Source organism: Carassius auratus, unplaced genomic scaffold (genome assembly GCF_003368295.1).
Source record: "Carassius auratus strain Wakin unplaced genomic scaffold, ASM336829v1 scaf_tig00031390, whole genome shotgun sequence".
Taxonomy (NCBI): domain Eukaryota; kingdom Metazoa; phylum Chordata; class Actinopteri; order Cypriniformes; family Cyprinidae; genus Carassius; species Carassius auratus.
In genome coordinates, this window is record NW_020525922.1 from 427 (window position 1) to 19883 (window position 19457).

Consider the following 19457-nt stretch of genomic DNA (forward strand, 5'->3'; position numbering starts at 1 on the left):
TCCTCTTTTTTTGGATGATTATTGACAGTCAGACTCCAGAGAAGCTTTCTGTGCTGATTTGGGTGGGACTGGGCCAAATACCTGGCGCTAGGTTGCAAAAGAAGGTTTTCGACAAAATCCAAAATACCCGAAAATTTCGTCAGAGCGACGAGCCAATCTGAGACCTGCGTCTCGTTCGGCTCGAGCCAAGGATTCCGATGACATAAGGCACGTGCTCTGCGACCAACCGTTTGGGAGTTACGAGCGATGCCGTACTTTCCGTCGCTGCAGTTTCCACCGTCAGGCCGATCGGGACAAGGCCCGGTGACGTTGCAGACAGGGGAGGGTACTACGATCCCGCAGTGTTTCGGGTGTTTTCATCTTTGTTTGATTGTCTTTTACATTACATTTTCCCTATTTTTCAGCTTACGGCGCCACCTACTGGCCTGTCGCCGCGCCCCTTTTCACCTGGCCTCGGACTGAGCCCTGCACAGGTGTGCCGATTTGGGTGAAGGGATCTCACTCCTTCCCGGAGTTATAGCCATTCGAGCCACCTCGGACACGCCACCTTAGCACGTTTTGAGGTCCCCTCGCCAAGGTGAATGGAAATTTCCTCTTTTTTGGATGATTATTGACAGTCAGACTCCAGAGAAGCTTTCTGTGCTGATTTGGGTGGGACTGGGCCAAATACCTGGCGCTAGGTTGCAAAAGAAGGTTTTCGACAAAATCCAAAATACCCGAAAATTTCGTCAGAGCGACGAGCCAATCTGAGACCTGCGTCTCGTTCGGCTCGAGCCAAGGATTCCGATGACATAAGGCACGTGGCTCTGCGACCAACCGTTTGGGAGTTACGAGCGATGCCGTACTTTCCGTCAGGCCGATCGGGACGAGGCCCGGGTGACGTTGTAGACAGGGGAGGCTACCACCATCCCCCAGCGTTTTTAGGTCTCCCAAAACTTACCAAAGCCGAGATGGGCATCGCCGTGTCCGGCTTCCTCCCTGCTGCGTCTTAGCAGCATCGCTTCTCGGCCTTTTGGCTAAGATCAAGTGTAGTATCTGTTCTTATCAGTTTAATATCTGATACGTCCCCCATCCGGGGACTACATATTAAATGGATTTTTAGATCACGGAGCTGGAGCCGGGGCTTGCTCCGTCCACTCCATGCATCGGCCTGGTATTGCAGTGTCTCCAGGAACGGTGTGCTTTCCCTTTTTGGGGATTGCCATTTATTGTGTCGAATAGCAGAACAAGGAATGAGAGCTGCCATTGCAGATGCTGTGGTTTATTGCAAACTTTTTTTCTGATGTGTCCTCCTGGGGTCTTGGACTCTTCCACTAACGATGCACCCACCTGAGGTCTTGAAGTCTTTCACAGACGAGGTGGTGCATCGAATCAGGTGTGTTTGTTTAAAGAGAGTCATCTAAAACTGGCGTTGGGAAGCACCGGCCCATGAGCTTGGCAGTTTCCAGGCCAGTAACGGAAGGCACCCGTCCTTCCTTTCCTGGAGCGGGGGCGGAGGGCTAACCGTTGGTGAGGATGGTAGAGATGCAAATCAGACCTCTGGCTGACCGCCTGGGCCTTCATACTTACCTGGCAGGGGAGACACCATGATCAAGAAGGCGGTTCACCCAGGGCGAGGCTTGTCCATTGCACTCCGGCCATGCTGACCCCTGCGAATTCCCCAAATGCGGGAATCTCGACTGCATAATTTATGGTAGTGGGGGACTGCGTTCGCGCTCTCCCCTGAAATTGTTGGTGAAACAAAGCAGAAGAGGTTTTTACAGTTTTTTATTTATTTCCGTTTCAGAATGGGGAGTTCTGTCACATGCGAGATACGTGTTGTGCGCCTGTGAAACAAAGTCACTTACGCTCTTGAAAAATCAGACCCTGGTGGGTAGTTTAGTTCGAACATAGCGCAGACCTTACTTTGAAAGTAGATTGGACTGACTGCAGCCTAGCTGTATCTGTCTCCATGTTGTTTGTTTGTCCTTTTTTTCGATTCGTATTAATTTTGTTGTCGCTTACAGCGCCACCTAGTGGCCTGTCGCCGCGCCCTTTTTCACCTGGCCTCGGACTGAGCCCCTGCACAGGTGTGCCGATTTGGGTGAAGGGATCTCACTCCTTCCCGGAGTTATAGCCATTCGAGCCACCTCGGACACGCCACCTTAGCACGTTTTGAGGTCCCCTCGCCAAGGTGAATGGAAATTTCCTCTTTTTTTGGATGATTATTGACAGTCAGACTCCAGAGAAGCTTTCTGTGCTGATTTGGGTGGGACTGGGCCAAATACCTGGCGCTAGGTTGCAAAAGAAGGTTTTCGACAAAATCCAAAATACCCGAAAATTTCGTCAGAGCGACGAGCCAATCTGAGACCTGCGTCTCGTTCGGCTCGAGCCAAGGATTCCGATGACATAAGGCACGTGGCTCTGCGACCAACCGTTTGGGAGTTACGAGCGATGCCGTACTTTCCGTCGCTGCAGTTCCACCGTCAGGCCGATCGGGACAAGGCCCGGTGACGTTGCAGACAGGGGAGGGTACTACGATCCCGCAGTGTTTCGGGTGTTTTCATCTTTGTTTGATTGTCTTTTTACATTACATTTTCCCTATTTTTCAGCTTACGGCGCCACCTACTGGCCTGTCGCCGCGCCCCCTTTTCACCTGGCCTCGGACTGAGCCCCTGCACAGGTGTGCCGATTTGGGTGAAGGGATCTCACTCCTTCCCGGAGTTATAGCCATTCGAGCCACCTCGGACACGCCACCTTAGCACGTTTTGAGGTCCCCTCGCCAAGGTGAATGGAAATTTCCTCTTTTTTTGGATGATTATTGACAGTCAGACTCCAGAGAAGCTTTCTGTGCTGATTTGGGTGGGACTGGGCCAAATACCTGGCGCTAGGTTGCAAAAAGAAGGTTTTCGACAAAATCCAAAATACCCGAAAATTTCGTCAGAGCGACGAGCCAATCTGAGACCTGCGTCTCGTTTGGCTCGAGCCAAGGATTCCGATGACATAAGGCACGTGGCTCTGCGACCAACCGTTTGGGAGTTACGAGCGATGCCGTACTTTCCGTCGCTGCAGTTCCACCGTCAGGCCGATCGGGACAAGGCCCGGTGACGTTGCAGACAGGGGAGGGTACTACGATCCCGCAGTGTTTCGGGTGTTTTCATCTTTGTTTGATTGTCTTTTTACATTACATTTTCCCTATTTTTCAGCTTACGGCGCCACCTACTGGCCTGTCGCCGCGCCCCTTTTCACCTGGCCTCGGACTGAGCCCCTGCACAGGTGTGCCGATTTGGGTGAAGGGATCTCACTCCTTCCCGGAGTTATAGCCATTCGAGCCACCTCGGACACGCCACCTTAGCACGTTTTGAGGTCCCCTCGCCAAGGTGAATGGAAATTTCCTCTTTTTTTGGATGATTATTGACAGTCAGACTCCAGAGAAGCTTTCTGTGCTGATTTGGGTGGGACTGGGCCAAATACCTGGCGCTAGGTTGCAAAAGAAGGTTTTCGACAAAATCCAAAATACCCGAAAATTTCGTCAGAGCGACGAGCCAATCTGAGACCTGCGTCTCGTTCGGCTCGAGCCAAGGATTCCGATGACATAAGGCACGTGGCTCTGCGACCAACCGTTTGGGAGTTACGAGCGATGCCGTACTTTCCGTCAGGCCGATCGGGACGAGGCCCGGTGACGTTGTAGACAGGGGAGGCTACCACCATCCCCCAGCGTTTTTAGGTCTCCCAAAACTTACCAAAGCCGAGATGGGCATCGCCGTGTCCGGCTTCCTCCCTGCTGCGTCTTAGCAGCATCGCTTCTCGGCCTTTTGGCTAAGATCAAGTGTTGGGCTTTTGATCTTTGGAGAAGAAAATATGGCGGGTACATCTGCGCCCTCGGTTCCAAGAGCGGGACTGAGAAACACGTTGCGTTTCCAATTGAAGGATCCAGCGATGGATATGATGGAAAGAGAAGTTTTTGCAAGGGTTGTTCTTCTGGACAAAATGAAGTTGAAAGTGGAAGACGTGTACTGTTTACAGACTAACAGACAAGAAAAGTGTTTCGACGTGACTGTGAATACTGGAGAGCTGTGCAAAGCAGTGCTGGAGAAGTTTGAAAGGATGGACAAGGTAGGCCTTGTGGGAAGATTTAATGTGATAAGTTTGGACAGGCCGAATTTTAGAGTCATCACAGTGCACATGTATAACCCATATGTCACAGATGAGGCCTTGGTGGCTTTTCTTGCGAAATTTGCTGAAGTTCTTACACCTGCGCGATATGTGAGAGACAGTGTGGGTTTATGGACTGGGAAAAGACAATTCCAAGTTCTTTTAAGAACTGAGAAGAATGGGTTGGAGGGGTTGATGCATCCTCCTGCACAGTTTAACATCGGGGCAGACAAAGGCTATCTGTTCTACTCCAGACAGCCTCCTTTTTGTAGGAGGTGTAGACGTTATGGGCATAATGATGGTGGGTGTGAAGAGCAGAGGTGTTTGCAGTGTGCCCAGCTGGGTCACATTGCAAAAGAGTGCACTGTGCCTAAGTCTTGTCACAGCTGTGGTTCATTAGACCACTTGATGAGAGATTGCAAAGGTGGCCGAAAGCAGTACAGAGAAGGAGTGAGAGGGGAAGAAGGCATGAAGGACAGACGGTTGGGGGAGGAAAGTCAAAAGAGGATCATCGAGCAACAGGTGACGGAGAAGGGGATGATAGAGCCTGGTGAGGAGATGGGAGCTGCTGGGATGGAAAGAGGCAAAGAAACAGAGGAAGTGGAAGATGTGATGGCGGCTTTCTTGGAGGCACTTAGTGGGGAACAGTTCAAAAGCCCCATGCAGTGCGCGGACGGAGTAGAAGAGGAGATGGAAGAGGAGAGTAAAAGTGACTCAGCTAATGCAAGGGAAAGCCAACTGGTCAGGAAAACTGAAAAGAGAAAGGGGAGACCAAGTAAGAAGAGGAAGCCTGAGACTGTTCTAAAGATGAGCTTTTCAGAGGAATCATCGTCTACTGACAGTCAAGATGGGCTTGAGATGGACAATGCAAGGCCCTTATTCCAGCTGACAGAGGAAATGGTTGGTAGGGGGAATGAAGAGCGGGAAGAGGAGTCATATGGCCTCAAGTCAACACCTGTAAGGTGGGCAGATTTAGGAGTGAGTGAGAGTGAGGCCACAAGCCTGGAAGGACAAGAAATGGGAGGGACATTAAAGAACGAATAAGGCTGTCTACTGAGGAGCTGACAGTGGGGACGATAAATGTAAGGGGTATAAGAGATGCTGTGAAACGGAGAGCTGTGTTTTCTTTTTTGCATAATTGTAAGTGTAATATTTATTTTTTGCAAGAAGTTCATTTAAAAGGCTCTGAAGATGCAAGGAAATTTACCGAAGAGTGGGGTAGGGGAGGTGCATTATGGAGTGTGGGAGGGGTTTTTTCTTCAGGGGTGGGGATATTGTTTTGGGATCAGGGAATAGAGGTTGAGAATCATTTTACAGTTTCTCAAGGGAGGGTGGTTGGGGCAGATGTGAAGTGGAGAGGGGGTGAATACCGATTACTTTCAGTGTATGCTCCTCAGACAGCAGAGGAGAGGAAAGAAATTTTTGATATGTTGTTAACAGTTTGTGCCACCAATAAACAAATTATAATGGGGGGGGATTTCAATATACAGCTAGGGGATAAAGGGGATAGTAGTCTGCAGGTGTTGGAGGGGATCCTGCAAGGGCATGATTTGGTGGACGGAGGGCAGAGGGTTAATCCTAAAGCATGTATGGCAACATGGAGAAACTCCAGAGGGGTGGAGAAAAGGTTAGATTATGTATTTTTCTCAAGGAATATTGTTGTGGAGAAGGGGGGAGTTAAGCCTGTTTTCTTTTCTGATCATGAAATGGTCTGGTTTGTGATTAAGGGTAATACAGTTAAGTTTGGTAAGGGGTATTGGAGGATGAACATAGAGGTATTGAAAGAGAAAGAATTTTGTGAAGAGTATGAAGTGTTTTTTGGGGGGTTGGAGGGTTTAAAATTTATGTATACTGATGTAGTGGGCTGGTGGGAAATGGTTAAGGAACGCTCAAAGGCATGGATAATTAGGTACTGTAAAAGAAGATCTGGAAAATTTTGGAGACAAGCAAGAGATTTACAGAGGGAGTTAGAGTTGAAATTTGAAGAGTATAACGTAGGGGCTACAGTTGATTGGGTAATCATTAATGCTCTTAAGAAACAGTTAAGGGGGATTTATGAAGACCAGGCAAAAAAGTTTCTGTTTAAAATAAGACAGGAAACAAGGGAGGAAGGGGAGAGGTGTACTGCTGCGCTTTTCAGATCTGTTAGGGACCGTAAAGAGAAGCAGGTGGTAATGAAACTGAAGGATAAGACAGGGGGATGTTTGACTAAAACTGAAGGGATGAACGGGTATGTAAGAGACCATTTCAAAAACTTTTTTAGGGAGAGGGAGATAGTTGCAGAAAAAAGTGAAATGTTTGTTAATTATCTGTCCAAAGTTGTCCCTGAGGAAGTAAGGGTTGGTTTAGGTTCTCCCATTACGATAGGAGAAGTTGAGGGTGTTTTGAAGAGGATGAGTAAAGGGAAAGTGCCAGGGATAGATGGCTTGCCTGTCGAATTTTATGTTAGGTTTTTTAGTATTTTAGGTATTCATTTGGTGGAGGTGATTAGAAAGGTGTTGGAGAATAAAAGTATACAAGGTTCAATGGCAACAGGAGTAATAACGCTTCTCTATAAAAAGGGAGAAAAGTCAGACATTGCCAATTACAGGCCGCTCACAATGCTTTCAGTGGACTATAAAATTATAGCAAAGCTTCTGGCGGACAGGTTGAAGAAAGCCCTACCTCATGTTGTGAATGTAGATCAAACTTGTGGGGTAGAGGGCCGTAGTATTAAATGGAATCTACAACTTATTAGGGATGTGATCGCGTGGGCAGAGAATAGAGAGCTGCCGCTAATGGTGGTCAGCTTAGATCAAGCCAAAGCCTTTGATAGAGTAAATAGGGGGTTTATGTTTAAAGTTATGGAGAGAATGGGGTTTGGGGAGGACTTTATAGGATGGATTAGAGCACTGTATACAGGCTGTAATTGTTTGGTTTCAGTCAATGGGAATGTAGGGCAGGGTTTTGAGGCAAAGGGAGGGGTGAGGCAGGGGTGCCCTCTCTCCCCACTGCTTTTTATTTTATACATGGAGCCAGTGGCAGAGGCGATCAGATTAGATAGTAGAATAAAGGGTTTTGTGGTACCAGGAGCAAAGGGAGCTGTGGTGAAATTATCACAGTATGCGGATGACACGTCATTGCTGTTGATGTCAGACAGGTGTCTTGAGAGAGCTTTGTCCCTTTTCGAAGAGTTTTCACTAGCGTCAGGGGCTAGTTTAAATGTTGCAAAGTCGGCCATTAAGTTCTTTGGGAAGTTCAGGAAGAGGCGAGAAGGCCTTGGTGGTTTGCAGGTGTGTGAGGGTCCTTTGAAGATCTTGGGTGTAAACTTTCAGAATGAAGGCTCAGCAACTCTGAATTGGGTTGGTCGTATTGCGTCAGTGCAGAAGAGGCTGGCAAGGTGGAAAGGGCGCAGGTTGTCATTGATGGGGAAGGTCCTGGTAGTGAAGATGGACGTGTTACCAGTGCTTCAGTATCTGGCTTACATTTACCCTTTACCAGCAAGCATGAGAAGGGCAGTAATACGGTTAATATTTAATTTTGTATGGGGGGGTAGATATGAATACGTGAAGAGGTCTGAAATGTTTAATCCTGTTAGTAGAGGGGGACGGGATGTTCCTCATATTCCTCTAAAACTTGATTGTTTATTTGTGTCTTCTACTTTGGCGCAGTTAGCCAACCCAGTAGAGCATCCATCTGGGTATTTTCTTAGGTTGTTTTTCTCTTATGAGGGGCGGCATGTAATGAAGTGGACCAATGAGGGTCCAAGGGCTGAGGACCAGCCCTGGCATTACAGGCATGCTGTCAGGTGGTTGGGGAAATACCCTGAGGGTAAGGATGGGGCGGTATGTTTGGAGCAGAGGAAGTTGTATGGGAAGGCAAGGGAGAGGGTTTCTAGTGAAGTGAGACTGGGTGTCCAGGAGAGAGTATGGTTGAACATTCAACCAAAGGGACTGGACAATGGTCTAAAAGATCTAAATTGGCTAGGTTTTTTGGGGCGTTTGCCAGTGAAGGAGGTCATGTATAGACATGGGCTATCAAAAGATGGTAGATGCCCGAGGGAGGGGTGTTCACAAGAAGAAACCATAAGACACGCTTTCTGGGAATGTGCTTTTGCACAAAGAGTGTGGGGGAGGGTGAAGAGGGTTTTAAGGGTGGTCTCAGATGATTTTAGAGTCTCAGGTGGGAATGTAATTCGGGGTATTAGATGTAAGAAGGGGGAAGGGAAAGTTGCATTTATGCTTTGGTTAATAATGAGTTTGGTGAAGAAAGGGATATGGGAGGAAAGACAAGAGTGGATTAGAGGAAAGGGCAGGAGGTCAGCAGAAGGGATAGTACAGGGAGTGGAGGCTGAATTAAGGGGAAGGATCAAGTGGGATGTACAAAGGTGGGGGAAACATGCAGCCAAGGAAAGGTGGAAAGATTTAGTTGAACTGTATTATGATAAATGTTACTGAATGTGAAATGAGGTATAATTATGATTTAAATGTGGAAAAATGAATGTAATGTTGAAAGTATGATAAAAAAAAAAAAAAAAAAAAAAAAAATCTGTTCTTATCAGTTTAATATCTGATACGTCCCCCATCCGGGGACTACATATTAAATGGATTTTTAGATCACGGAGCTGGAGCCGGGGCTTGCTCCGTCCACTCCATGCATCGGCCTGGTATTGCAGTGTCTCCAGGAACGGTGTGCTTTCCCTTTTTGGGGATTGCCATTTATTGTGTCGAATAGCAGAACAAGGAATGAGAGCTGCCATTGCAGATGCTGTGGTTTATTGCAAACTTTTTTTCTGATGTGTCCTCCTGGGGTCTTGGACTCTTCCACTAACGATGCACCCACCTGAGGTCTTGAAGTCTTTCACAGACGAGGTGGTGCATCGAATCAGGTGTGTTTGTTTAAAGAGAGTCATCTAAAACTGGCGTTGGGAAGCACCGGCCCATGAGCTTGGCAGTTTCCAGGCCAGTAACGGAAGGCACCCGTCCTTCCTTTCCTGGAGCGGGGGCGGAGGGCTAACCGTTGGTGAGGATGGTAGAGATGCAAATCAGACCTCTGGCTGACCGCCTGGGCCTTCATACTTACCTGGCAGGGGAGACACCATGATCAAGAAGGCGGTTCACCCAGGGCGAGGCTTGTCCATTGCACTCCGGCCATGCTGACCCCTGCGAATTCCCCAAATGCGGGAATCTCGACTGCATAATTTATGGTAGTGGGGGACTGCGTTCGCGCTCTCCCCTGAAATTGTTGGTGAAACAAAGCAGAAGAGGTTTTTACAGTTTTTTATTTATTTCCGTTTCAGAATGGGGAGTTCTGTCACATGCGAGATACGTGTTGTGCGCCTGTGAAACAAAGTCACTTACGCTCTTGAAAAATCAGACCCTGGTGGGTAGTTTAGTTCGAACATAGCGCAGACCTTACTTTGAAAGTAGATTGGACTGACTGCAGCCTAGCTGTATCTGTCTCCATGTAGTTTGTTTGTCCTTTTTTTCGATTCGTATTAATTTTGTTGTCGCTTACAGCGCCACCTAGTGGCCTGTCGCCGCGCCCTTTTTCACCTGGCCTCGGACTGAGCCCCTGCACAGGTGTGCCGATTTGGGTGAAGGGATCTCACTCCTTCCCGGAGTTATAGCCATTCGAGCCACCTCGGACACGCCACCTTAGCACGTTTTGAGGTCCCCTCGCCAAGGTGAATGGAAATTTCCTCTTTTTTTGGATGATTATTGACAGTCAGACTCCAGAGAAGCTTTCTGTGCTGATTTGGGTGGGACTGGGCCAAATACCTGGCGCTAGGTTGCAAAAGAAGGTTTTCGACAAAATCCAAAATACCCGAAAATTTCGTCAGAGCGACGAGCCAATCTGAGACCTGCGTCTCGTTCGGCTCGAGCCAAGGATTCCGATGACATAAGGCACGTGGCTCTGCGACCAACCGTTTGGGAGTTACGAGCGATGCCGTACTTTCCGTCGCTGCAGTTCCACCGTCAGGCCGATCGGGACAAGGCCCGGTGACGTTGCAGACAGGGGAGGGTACTACGATCCCGCAGTGTTTCGGGTGTTTTCATCTTTGTTTGATTGTCTTTTTACATTACATTTTCCCTATTTTTCAGCTTACGGCGCCACCTACTGGCCTGTCGCCGCGCCCCTTTTCACCTGGCCTCGGACTGAGCCCCTGCACAGGTGTGCCGATTTGGGTGAAGGGATCTCACTCCTTCCCGGAGTTATAGCCATTCGAGCCACCTCGGACACGCCACCTTAGCACGTTTTGAGGTCCCCTCGCCAAGGTGAATGGAAATTTCCTCTTTTTTTGGATGATTATTGACAGTCAGACTCCAGAGAAGCTTTCTGTGCTGATTTGGGTGGGACTGGGCCAAATACCTGGCGCTAGGTTGCAAAAGAAGGTTTTCGACAAAATCCAAAATACCCGAAAATTTCGTCAGAGCGACGAGCCAATCTGAGACCTGCGTCTCGTTCGGCTCGAGCCAAGGATTCCGATGACATAAGGCACGTGGCTCTGCGACCAACCGTTTGGGAGTTACGAGCGATGCCGTACTTTCCGTCGCTGCAGTTCCACCGTCAGGCCGATCGGGACAAGGCCCGGTGACGTTGCAGACAGGGGAGGGTACTACGATCCCGCAGTGTTTCGGGTGTTTTCATCTTTGTTTGATTGTCTTTTTACATTACATTTTCCCTATTTTTCAGCTTACGGCGCCACCTACTGGCCTGTCGCCGCGCCCCTTTTCACCTGGCCTCGGACTGAGCCCCTGCACAGGTGTGCCGATTTGGGTGAAGGGATCTCACTCCTTCCCGGAGTTATAGCCATTCGAGCCACCTCGGACACGCCACCTTAGCACGTTTTGAGGTCCCCTCGCCAAGGTGAATGGAAATTTCCTCTTTTTTTGGATGATTATTGACAGTCAGACTCCAGAGAAGCTTTCTGTGCTGATTTGGGTGGGACTGGGCCAAATACCTGGCGCTAGGTTGCAAAAGAAGGTTTTCGACAAAATCCAAAATACCCGAAAATTTCGTCAGAGCGACGAGCCAATCTGAGACCTGCGTCTCGTTCGGCTCGAGCCAAGGATTCCGATGACATAAGGCACGTGGCTCTGCGACCAACCGTTTGGGAGTTACGAGCGATGCCGTACTTTCCGTCAGGCCGATCGGGACGAGGCCCGGTGACGTTGTAGACAGGGGAGGCTACCACCATCCCCCAGCGTTTTTAGGTCTCCCAAAACTTACCAAAGCCGAGATGGGCATCGCCGTGTCCGGCTTCCTCCCTGCTGCGTCTTAGCAGCATCGCTTCTCGGCCTTTTGGCTAAGATCAAGTGTAGTATCTGTTCTTATCAGTTTAATATCTGATACGTCCCCCATCCGGGGACTACATATTAAATGGATTTTTAGATCACGGAGCTGGAGCCGGGGCTTGCTCCGTCCACTCCATGCATCGGCCTGGTATTGCAGTGTCTCCAGGAACGGTGTGCTTTCCCTTTTTGGGGATTGCCATTTATTGTGTCGAATAGCAGAACAAGGAATGAGAGCTGCCATTGCAGATGCTGTGGTTTATTGCAAACTTTTTTTCTGATGTGTCCTCCTGGGGTCTTGGACTCTTCCACTAACGATGCACCCACCTGAGGTCTTGAAGTCTTTCACAGACGAGGTGGTGCATCGAATCAGGTGTGTTTGTTTAAAGAGAGTCATCTAAAACTGGCGTTGGGAAGCACCGGCCCATGAGCTTGGCAGTTTCCAGGCCAGTAACGGAAGGCACCCGTCCTTCCTTTCCTGGAGCGGGGGCGGAGGGCTAACCGTTGGTGAGGATGGTAGAGATGCAAATCAGACCTCTGGCTGACCGCCTGGGCCTTCATACTTACCTGGCAGGGGAGACACCATGATCAAGAAGGCGGTTCACCCAGGGCGAGGCTTGTCCATTGCACTCCGGCCATGCTGACCCCTGCGAATTCCCCAAATGCGGGAATCTCGACTGCATAATTTATGGTAGTGGGGGACTGCGTTCGCGCTCTCCCCTGAAATTGTTGGTGAAACAAAGCAGAAGAGGTTTTTACAGTTTTTTATTTATTTCCGTTTCAGAATGGGGAGTTCTGTCACATGCGAGATACGTGTTGTGCGCCTGTGAAACAAAGTCACTTACGCTCTTGAAAAATCAGACCCTGGTGGGTAGTTTAGTTCGAACATAGCGCAGACCTTACTTTGAAAGTAGATTGGACTGACTGCAGCCTAGCTGTATCTGTCTCCATGTTGTTTGTTTGTCCTTTTTTTCGATTCGTATTAATTTTGTTGTCGCTTACAGCGCCACCTAGTGGCCTGTCGCCGCGCCCTTTTTCACCTGGCCTCGGACTGAGCCCCTGCACAGGTGTGCCGATTTGGGTGAAGGGATCTCACTCCTTCCCGGAGTTATAGCCATTCGAGCCACCTCGGACACGCCACCTTAGCACGTTTTGAGGTCCCCTCGCCAAGGTGAATGGAAATTTCCTCTTTTTTTGGATGATTATTGACAGTCAGACTCCAGAGAAGCTTTCTGTGCTGATTTGGGTGGGACTGGGCCAAATACCTGGCGCTAGGTTGCAAAAGAAGGTTTTCGACAAAATCCAAAATACCCGAAAATTTCGTCAGAGCGACGAGCCAATCTGAGACCTGCGTCTCGTTCGGCTCGAGCCAAGGATTCCGATGACATAAGGCACGTGGCTCTGCGACCAACCGTTTGGGAGTTACGAGCGATGCCGTACTTTCCGTCGCTGCAGTTCCACCGTCAGGCCGATCGGGACAAGGCCCGGTGACGTTGCAGACAGGGGAGGGTACTACGATCCCGCAGTGTTTCGGGTGTTTTCATCTTTGTTTGATTGTCTTTTTACATTACATTTTCCCTATTTTTCAGCTTACGGCGCCACCTACTGGCCTGTCGCCGCGCCCCTTTTCACCTGGCCTCGGACTGAGCCCCTGCACAGGTGTGCCGATTTGGGTGAAGGGATCTCACTCCTTCCCGGAGTTATAGCCATTCGAGCCACCTCGGACACGCCACCTTAGCACGTTTTGAGGTCCCCTCGCCAAGGTGAATGGAAATTTCCTCTTTTTTTGGATGATTATTGACAGTCAGACTCCAGAGAAGCTTTCTGTGCTGATTTGGGTGGGACTGGGCCAAATACCTGGCGCTAGGTTGCAAAAGAAGGTTTTCGACAAAATCCAAAATACCCGAAAATTTCGTCAGAGCGACGAGCCAATCTGAGACCTGCGTCTCGTTCGGCTCGAGCCAAGGATTCCGATGACATAAGGCACGTGGCTCTGCGACCAACCGTTTGGGAGTTACGAGCGATGCCGTACTTTCCGTCAGGCCGATCGGGACGAGGCCCGGTGACGTTGTAGACAGGGGAGGCTACCACCATCCCCCAGCGTTTTTAGGTCTCCCAAAACTTACCAAAGCCGAGATGGGCATCGCCGTGTCCGGCTTCCTCCCTGCTGCGTCTTAGCAGCATCGCTTCTCGGCCTTTTGGCTAAGATCAAGTGTAGTATCTGTTCTTATCAGTTTAATATCTGATACGTCCCCCATCCGGGGACTACATATTAAATGGATTTTTAGATCACGGAGCTGGAGCCGGGGCTTGCTCCGTCCACTCCATGCATCGGCCTGGTATTGCAGTGTCTCCAGGAACGGTGTGCTTTCCCTTTTTGGGGATTGCCATTTATTGTGTCGAATAGCAGAACAAGGAATGAGAGCTGCCATTGCAGATGCTGTGGTTTATTGCAAACTTTTTTTCTGATGTGTCCTCCTGGGGTCTTGGACTCTTCCACTAACGATGCACCCACCTGAGGTCTTGAAGTCTTTCACAGACGAGGTGGTGCATCGAATCAGGTGTGTTTGTTTAAAGAGAGTCATCTAAAACTGGCGTTGGGAAGCACCGGCCCATGAGCTTGGCAGTTTCCAGGCCAGTAACGGAAGGCACCCGTCCTTCCTTTCCTGGAGCGGGGGCGGAGGGCTAACCGTTGGTGAGGATGGTAGAGATGCAAATCAGACCTCTGGCTGACCGCCTGGGCCTTCATACTTACCTGGCAGGGGAGACACCATGATCAAGAAGGCGGTTCACCCAGGGCGAGGCTTGTCCATTGCACTCCGGCCATGCTGACCCCTGCGAATTCCCCAAATGCGGGAATCTCGACTGCATAATTTATGGTAGTGGGGGACTGCGTTCGCGCTCTCCCCTGAAATTGTTGGTGAAACAAAGCAGAAGAGGTTTTTACAGTTTTTTATTTATTTCCGTTTCAGAATGGGGAGTTCTGTCACATGCGAGATACGTGTTGTGCGCCTGTGAAACAAAGTCACTTACGCTCTTGAAAAATCAGACCCTGGTGGGTAGTTTAGTTCGAACATAGCGCAGACCTTACTTTGAAAGTAGATTGGACTGACTGCAGCCTAGCTGTATCTGTCTCCATGTTGTTTGTTTGTCCTTTTTTTCGATTCGTATTAATTTTGTTGTCGCTTACAGCGCCACCTAGTGGCCTGTCGCCGCGCCCTTTTTCACCTGGCCTCGGACTGAGCCCCTGCACAGGTGTGCCGATTTGGGTGAAGGGATCTCACTCCTTCCCGGAGTTATAGCCATTCGAGCCACCTCGGACACGCCACCTTAGCACGTTTTGAGGTCCCCTCGCCAAGGTGAATGGAAATTTCCTCTTTTTTTGGATGATTATTGACAGTCAGACTCCAGAGAAGCTTTCTGTGCTGATTTGGGTGGGACTGGGCCAAATACCTGGCGCTAGGTTGCAAAAGAAGGTTTTCGACAAAATCCAAAATACCCGAAAATTTCGTCAGAGCGACGAGCCAATCTGAGACCTGCGTCTCGTTCGGCTCGAGCCAAGGATTCCGATGACATAAGGCACGTGGCTCTGCGACCAACCGTTTGGGAGTTACGAGCGATGCCGTACTTTCCGTCGCTGCAGTTCCACCGTCAGGCCGATCGGGACAAGGCCCGGTGACGTTGCAGACAGGGGAGGGTACTACGATCCCGCAGTGTTTCGGGTGTTTTCATCTTTGTTTGATTGTCTTTTTACATTACATTTTCCCTATTTTTCAGCTTACGGCGCCACCTACTGGCCTGTCGCCGCGCCCCTTTTCACCTGGCCTCGGACTGAGCCCCTGCACAGGTGTGCCGATTTGGGTGAAGGGATCTCACTCCTTCCCGGAGTTATAGCCATTCGAGCCACCTCGGACACGCCACCTTAGCACGTTTTGAGGTCCCCTCGCCAAGGTGAATGGAAATTTCCTCTTTTTTTGGATGATTATTGACAGTCAGACTCCAGAGAAGCTTTCTGTGCTGATTTGGGTGGGACTGGGCCAAATACCTGGCGCTAGGTTGCAAAAGAAGGTTTTCGACAAAATCCAAAATACCCGAAAATTTCGTCAGAGCGACGAGCCAATCTGAGACCTGCGTCTCGTTCGGCTCGAGCCAAGGATTCCGATGACATAAGGCACGTGGCTCTGCGACCAACCGTTTGGGAGTTACGAGCGATGCCGTACTTTCCGTCAGGCCGATCGGGACGAGGCCCGGTGACGTTGTAGACAGGGGAGGCTACCACCATCCCCCAGCGTTTTTAGGTCTCCCAAAACTTACCAAAGCCGAGATGGGCATCGCCGTGTCCGGCTTCCTCCCTGCTGCGTCTTAGCAGCATCGCTTCTCGGCCTTTTGGCTAAGATCAAGTGTAGTATCTGTTCTTATCAGTTTAATATCTGATACGTCCCCCATCCGGGGACTACATATTAAATGGATTTTTAGATCACGGAGCTGGAGCCGGGGCTTGCTCCGTCCACTCCATGCATCGGCCTGGTATTGCAGTGTCTCCAGGAACGGTGTGCTTTCCCTTTTTGGGGATTGCCATTTATTGTGTCGAATAGCAGAACAAGGAATGAGAGCTGCCATTGCAGATGCTGTGGTTTATTGCAAACTTTTTTTCTGATGTGTCCTCCTGGGGTCTTGGACTCTTCCACTAACGATGCACCCACCTGAGGTCTTGAAGTCTTTCACAGACGAGGTGGTGCATCGAATCAGGTGTGTTTGTTTAAAGAGAGTCATCTAAAACTGGCGTTGGGAAGCACCGGCCCATGAGCTTGGCAGTTTCCAGGCCAGTAACGGAAGGCACCCGTCCTTCCTTTCCTGGAGCGGGGGCGGAGGGCTAACCGTTGGTGAGGATGGTAGAGATGCAAATCAGACCTCTGGCTGACCGCCTGGGCCTTCATACTTACCTGGCAGGGGAGACACCATGATCAAGAAGGCGGTTCACCCAGGGCGAGGCTTGTCCATTGCACTCCGGCCATGCTGACCCCTGCGAATTCCCCAAATGCGGGAATCTCGACTGCATAATTTATGGTAGTGGGGGACTGCGTTCGCGCTCTCCCCTGAAATTGTTGGTGAAACAAAGCAGAAGAGGTTTTTACAGTTTTTTATTTATTTCCGTTTCAGAATGGGGAGTTCTGTCACATGCGAGATACGTGTTGTGCGCCTGTGAAACAAAGTCACTTACGCTCTTGAAAAATCAGACCCTGGTGGGTAGTTTAGTTCGAACATAGCGCAGACCTTACTTTGAAAGTAGATTGGACTGACTGCAGCCTAGCTGTATCTGTCTCCATGTTGTTTGTTTGTCCTTTTTTTCGATTCGTATTAATTTTGTTGTCGCTTACAGCGCCACCTAGTGGCCTGTCGCCGCGCCCTTTTTCACCTGGCCTCGGACTGAGCCCCTGCACAGGTGTGCCGATTTGGGTGAAGGGATCTCACTCCTTCCCGGAGTTATAGCCATTCGAGCCACCTCGGACACGCCACCTTAGCACGTTTTGAGGTCCCCTCGCCAAGGTGAATGGAAATTTCCTCTTTTTTTGGATGATTATTGACAGTCAGACTCCAGAGAAGCTTTCTGTGCTGATTTGGGTGGGACTGGGCCAAATACCTGGCGCTAGGTTGCAAAAGAAGGTTTTCGACAAAATCCAAAATACCCGAAAATTTCGTCAGAGCGACGAGCCAATCTGAGACCTGCGTCTCGTTCGGCTCGAGCCAAGGATTCCGATGACATAAGGCACGTGGCTCTGCGACCAACCGTTTGGGAGTTACGAGCGATGCCGTACTTTCCGTCGCTGCAGTTCCACCGTCAGGCCGATCGGGACAAGGCCCGGTGACGTTGCAGACAGGGGAGGGTACTACGATCCCGCAGTGTTTCGGGTGTTTTCATCTTTGTTTGATTGTCTTTTTACATTACATTTTCACTATTTTTCAGCTTACGGCGCCACCTACTGGCCTGTCGCCGCGCCCCTTTTCACCTGGCCTCGGACTGAGCCCCTGCACAGGTGTGCCGATTTGGGTGAAGGGATCTCACTCCTTCCCGGAGTTATAGCCATTCGAGCCACCTCGGACACGCCACCTTAGCACGTTTTGAGGTCCCCTCGCCAAGGTGAATGGAAATTTCCTCTTTTTTTGGATGATTATTGACAGTCAGACTCCAGAGAAGCTTTCTGTGCTGATTTGGGTGGGACTGGGCCAAATACCTGGCGCTAGGTTGCAAAAGAAGGTTTTCGACAAAATCCAAAATACCCGAAAATTTCGTCAGAGCGACGAGCCAATCTGAGACCTGCGTCTCGTTCGGCTCGAGCCAAGGATTCCGATGACATAAGGCACGTGGCTCTGCGACCAACCGTTTGGGAGTTACGAGCGATGCCGTACTTTCCGTCAGGCCGATCGGGACGAGGCCCGGTGACGTTGTAGACAGGGGAGGCTACCACCATCCCCCAGCGTTTTTAGGTCTCCCAAAACTTACCAAAGCCGAGATGGGCATCGCCGTGTCCGGCTTCCTCCCTGCTGCGTCTTAGCAGCATCGCTTCTCGGCCTTTTGGCTAAGATCAAGTGTAGTATCTGTTCTTATCAGTTTAATATCTGATACGTCCTCCATCCGGGGACTACATATTAAATGGATTTTTAGATCACGGAGCTGGAGCCGGGGCTTGCTCCGTCCACTCCATGCATCGGCCTGGTATTGTAGTGTCTCCAGGAACGGTGTGCTTTCCCTTTTTGGGGATTGCCATTTATTGTGTCGAATAGCAGAACAAGGAATGAGAGCTGCCATTGCAGATGCTGTGGTTTATTGCAAACTTTTTTTCTGATGTGTCCTCCTGGGGTCTTGGACTCTTCCACTAACGATGCACCCACCTGAGGTCTTGAAGTCTTTCACAGACGAGGTGGTGCATCGAATCAGGTGTGTTTGTTTAAAGAGAGTCATCTAAAACTGGCGTTGGGAAGCACCGGCCCATGAGCTTGGCAGTTTCCAGGCCAGTAACGGAAGGCACCCGTCCTTCCTTTCCTGGAGCGGGGGCGGAGGGCTAACCGTTGGTGAGGATGGTAGAGATGCAAATCAGACCTCTGGCTGACCGCCTGGGCCTTCATACTTACCTGGCAGGGGAGACACCATGATCAAGAAGGCGGTTCACCCAGGGCGAGGCTTGTCCATTGCACTCCGGCCATGCTGACCCCTGCGAATTCCCCAAATGCGGGAATCTCGACTGCATAATTTATGGTAGTGGGGGACTGCGTTCGCGCTCTCCCCTGAAATTGTTGGTGAAACAAAGCAGAAGAGGTTTTTACAGTTTTTTATTTATTTCCGTTTCAGAATGGGGAGTTCTGTCACATGCGAGATACGTGTTGTGCGCCTGTGAAACAAAGTCACTTACGCTCTTGAAAAATCAGACCCTGGTGGGTAGTTTAGTTCGAACATAGCGCAGACCTTACTTTGAAAGTAGATTGGACTGACTGCAGCCTAGCTGTATCTGTCTCCATGTTGTTTGTTTGTCCTTTTTTTCGATTCGTATTAATTTTGTTGTCGCTTACAGCGCCACCTAGTGGCCTGTCGCCGCGCCCTTTTTCACCTGGCCTCGGACTGAGCCCCTGCACAGGTGTGCCGATTTGGGTGAAGGGATCTCACTCCTTCCCGGAGTTATAGCCATTCGAGCCACCTCGGACACGCCACCTTAGCACGTTTTGAGGTCCCCTCGCCAAGGTGAATGGAAATTTCCTCTTTTTTTGGATGATTATTGACAGTCAGACTCCAGAGAAGCTTTCTGTGCTGATTTGGGTGGGACTGGGCCAAATACCTGGCGCTAGGTTGCAAAAGAAGGTTTTCGACAAAATCCAAAATACCCGAAAATTTCGTCAGAGCGACGAGCCAATCTGAGACCTGCGTCTCGTTCGGCTCGAGCCAAGGATTCCGATGACATAAGGCACGTGGCTCTGCGACCAACCGTTTGGGAGTTACGAGCGATGCCGTACTTTCCGTCGCTGCAGTTCCACCGTCAGGCCGATCGGGACAAGGCC

At 50.0% G+C, this 19457-nt stretch overlaps 12 non-coding genes across 12 annotated transcripts; all 12 read left to right on the forward strand.

The window, feature by feature from the left end:
• Positions 1-996: 996 nt before the first annotated feature.
• LOC113080474 (U2 spliceosomal RNA) lies at positions 997-1187 on the forward strand. Its single transcript, XR_003281873.1, has one exon. It is a non-coding gene; the product is annotated as a U2 spliceosomal RNA (small nuclear RNA).
• A 374-nt stretch (positions 1188-1561) lies between these two features.
• Positions 1562-1725, forward strand: LOC113080461 (U1 spliceosomal RNA). The gene has a single exon (XR_003281861.1). It is a non-coding gene; the product is annotated as a U1 spliceosomal RNA (small nuclear RNA).
• A 6899-nt stretch (positions 1726-8624) lies between these two features.
• Positions 8625-8813, forward strand: LOC113080491 (U2 spliceosomal RNA). The gene has a single exon (XR_003281887.1). It is a non-coding gene; the product is annotated as a U2 spliceosomal RNA (small nuclear RNA).
• Positions 8814-9187: 374 nt separating this feature from the next.
• On the forward strand, positions 9188-9351 carry LOC113080473 (U1 spliceosomal RNA). Its single transcript, XR_003281872.1, has one exon. It is a non-coding gene; the product is annotated as a U1 spliceosomal RNA (small nuclear RNA).
• A 2051-nt stretch (positions 9352-11402) lies between these two features.
• Positions 11403-11593, forward strand: LOC113080475 (U2 spliceosomal RNA). Its single transcript, XR_003281874.1, has one exon. It is a non-coding gene; the product is annotated as a U2 spliceosomal RNA (small nuclear RNA).
• Positions 11594-11967: 374 nt separating this feature from the next.
• On the forward strand, positions 11968-12131 carry LOC113080485 (U1 spliceosomal RNA). The gene has a single exon (XR_003281883.1). It is a non-coding gene; the product is annotated as a U1 spliceosomal RNA (small nuclear RNA).
• Positions 12132-13590: 1459 nt separating this feature from the next.
• LOC113080476 (U2 spliceosomal RNA) lies at positions 13591-13781 on the forward strand. Its single transcript, XR_003281875.1, has one exon. It is a non-coding gene; the product is annotated as a U2 spliceosomal RNA (small nuclear RNA).
• Positions 13782-14155: 374 nt separating this feature from the next.
• LOC113080492 (U1 spliceosomal RNA) lies at positions 14156-14319 on the forward strand. The gene has a single exon (XR_003281888.1). It is a non-coding gene; the product is annotated as a U1 spliceosomal RNA (small nuclear RNA).
• A 1459-nt stretch (positions 14320-15778) lies between these two features.
• On the forward strand, positions 15779-15969 carry LOC113080477 (U2 spliceosomal RNA). The gene has a single exon (XR_003281876.1). It is a non-coding gene; the product is annotated as a U2 spliceosomal RNA (small nuclear RNA).
• Positions 15970-16343: 374 nt separating this feature from the next.
• LOC113080493 (U1 spliceosomal RNA) lies at positions 16344-16507 on the forward strand. The gene has a single exon (XR_003281889.1). It is a non-coding gene; the product is annotated as a U1 spliceosomal RNA (small nuclear RNA).
• A 1459-nt stretch (positions 16508-17966) lies between these two features.
• Positions 17967-18157, forward strand: LOC113080487 (U2 spliceosomal RNA). Its single transcript, XR_003281885.1, has one exon. It is a non-coding gene; the product is annotated as a U2 spliceosomal RNA (small nuclear RNA).
• A 374-nt stretch (positions 18158-18531) lies between these two features.
• Positions 18532-18695, forward strand: LOC113080462 (U1 spliceosomal RNA). Its single transcript, XR_003281862.1, has one exon. It is a non-coding gene; the product is annotated as a U1 spliceosomal RNA (small nuclear RNA).
• Positions 18696-19457: the final 762 nt, after the last annotated feature.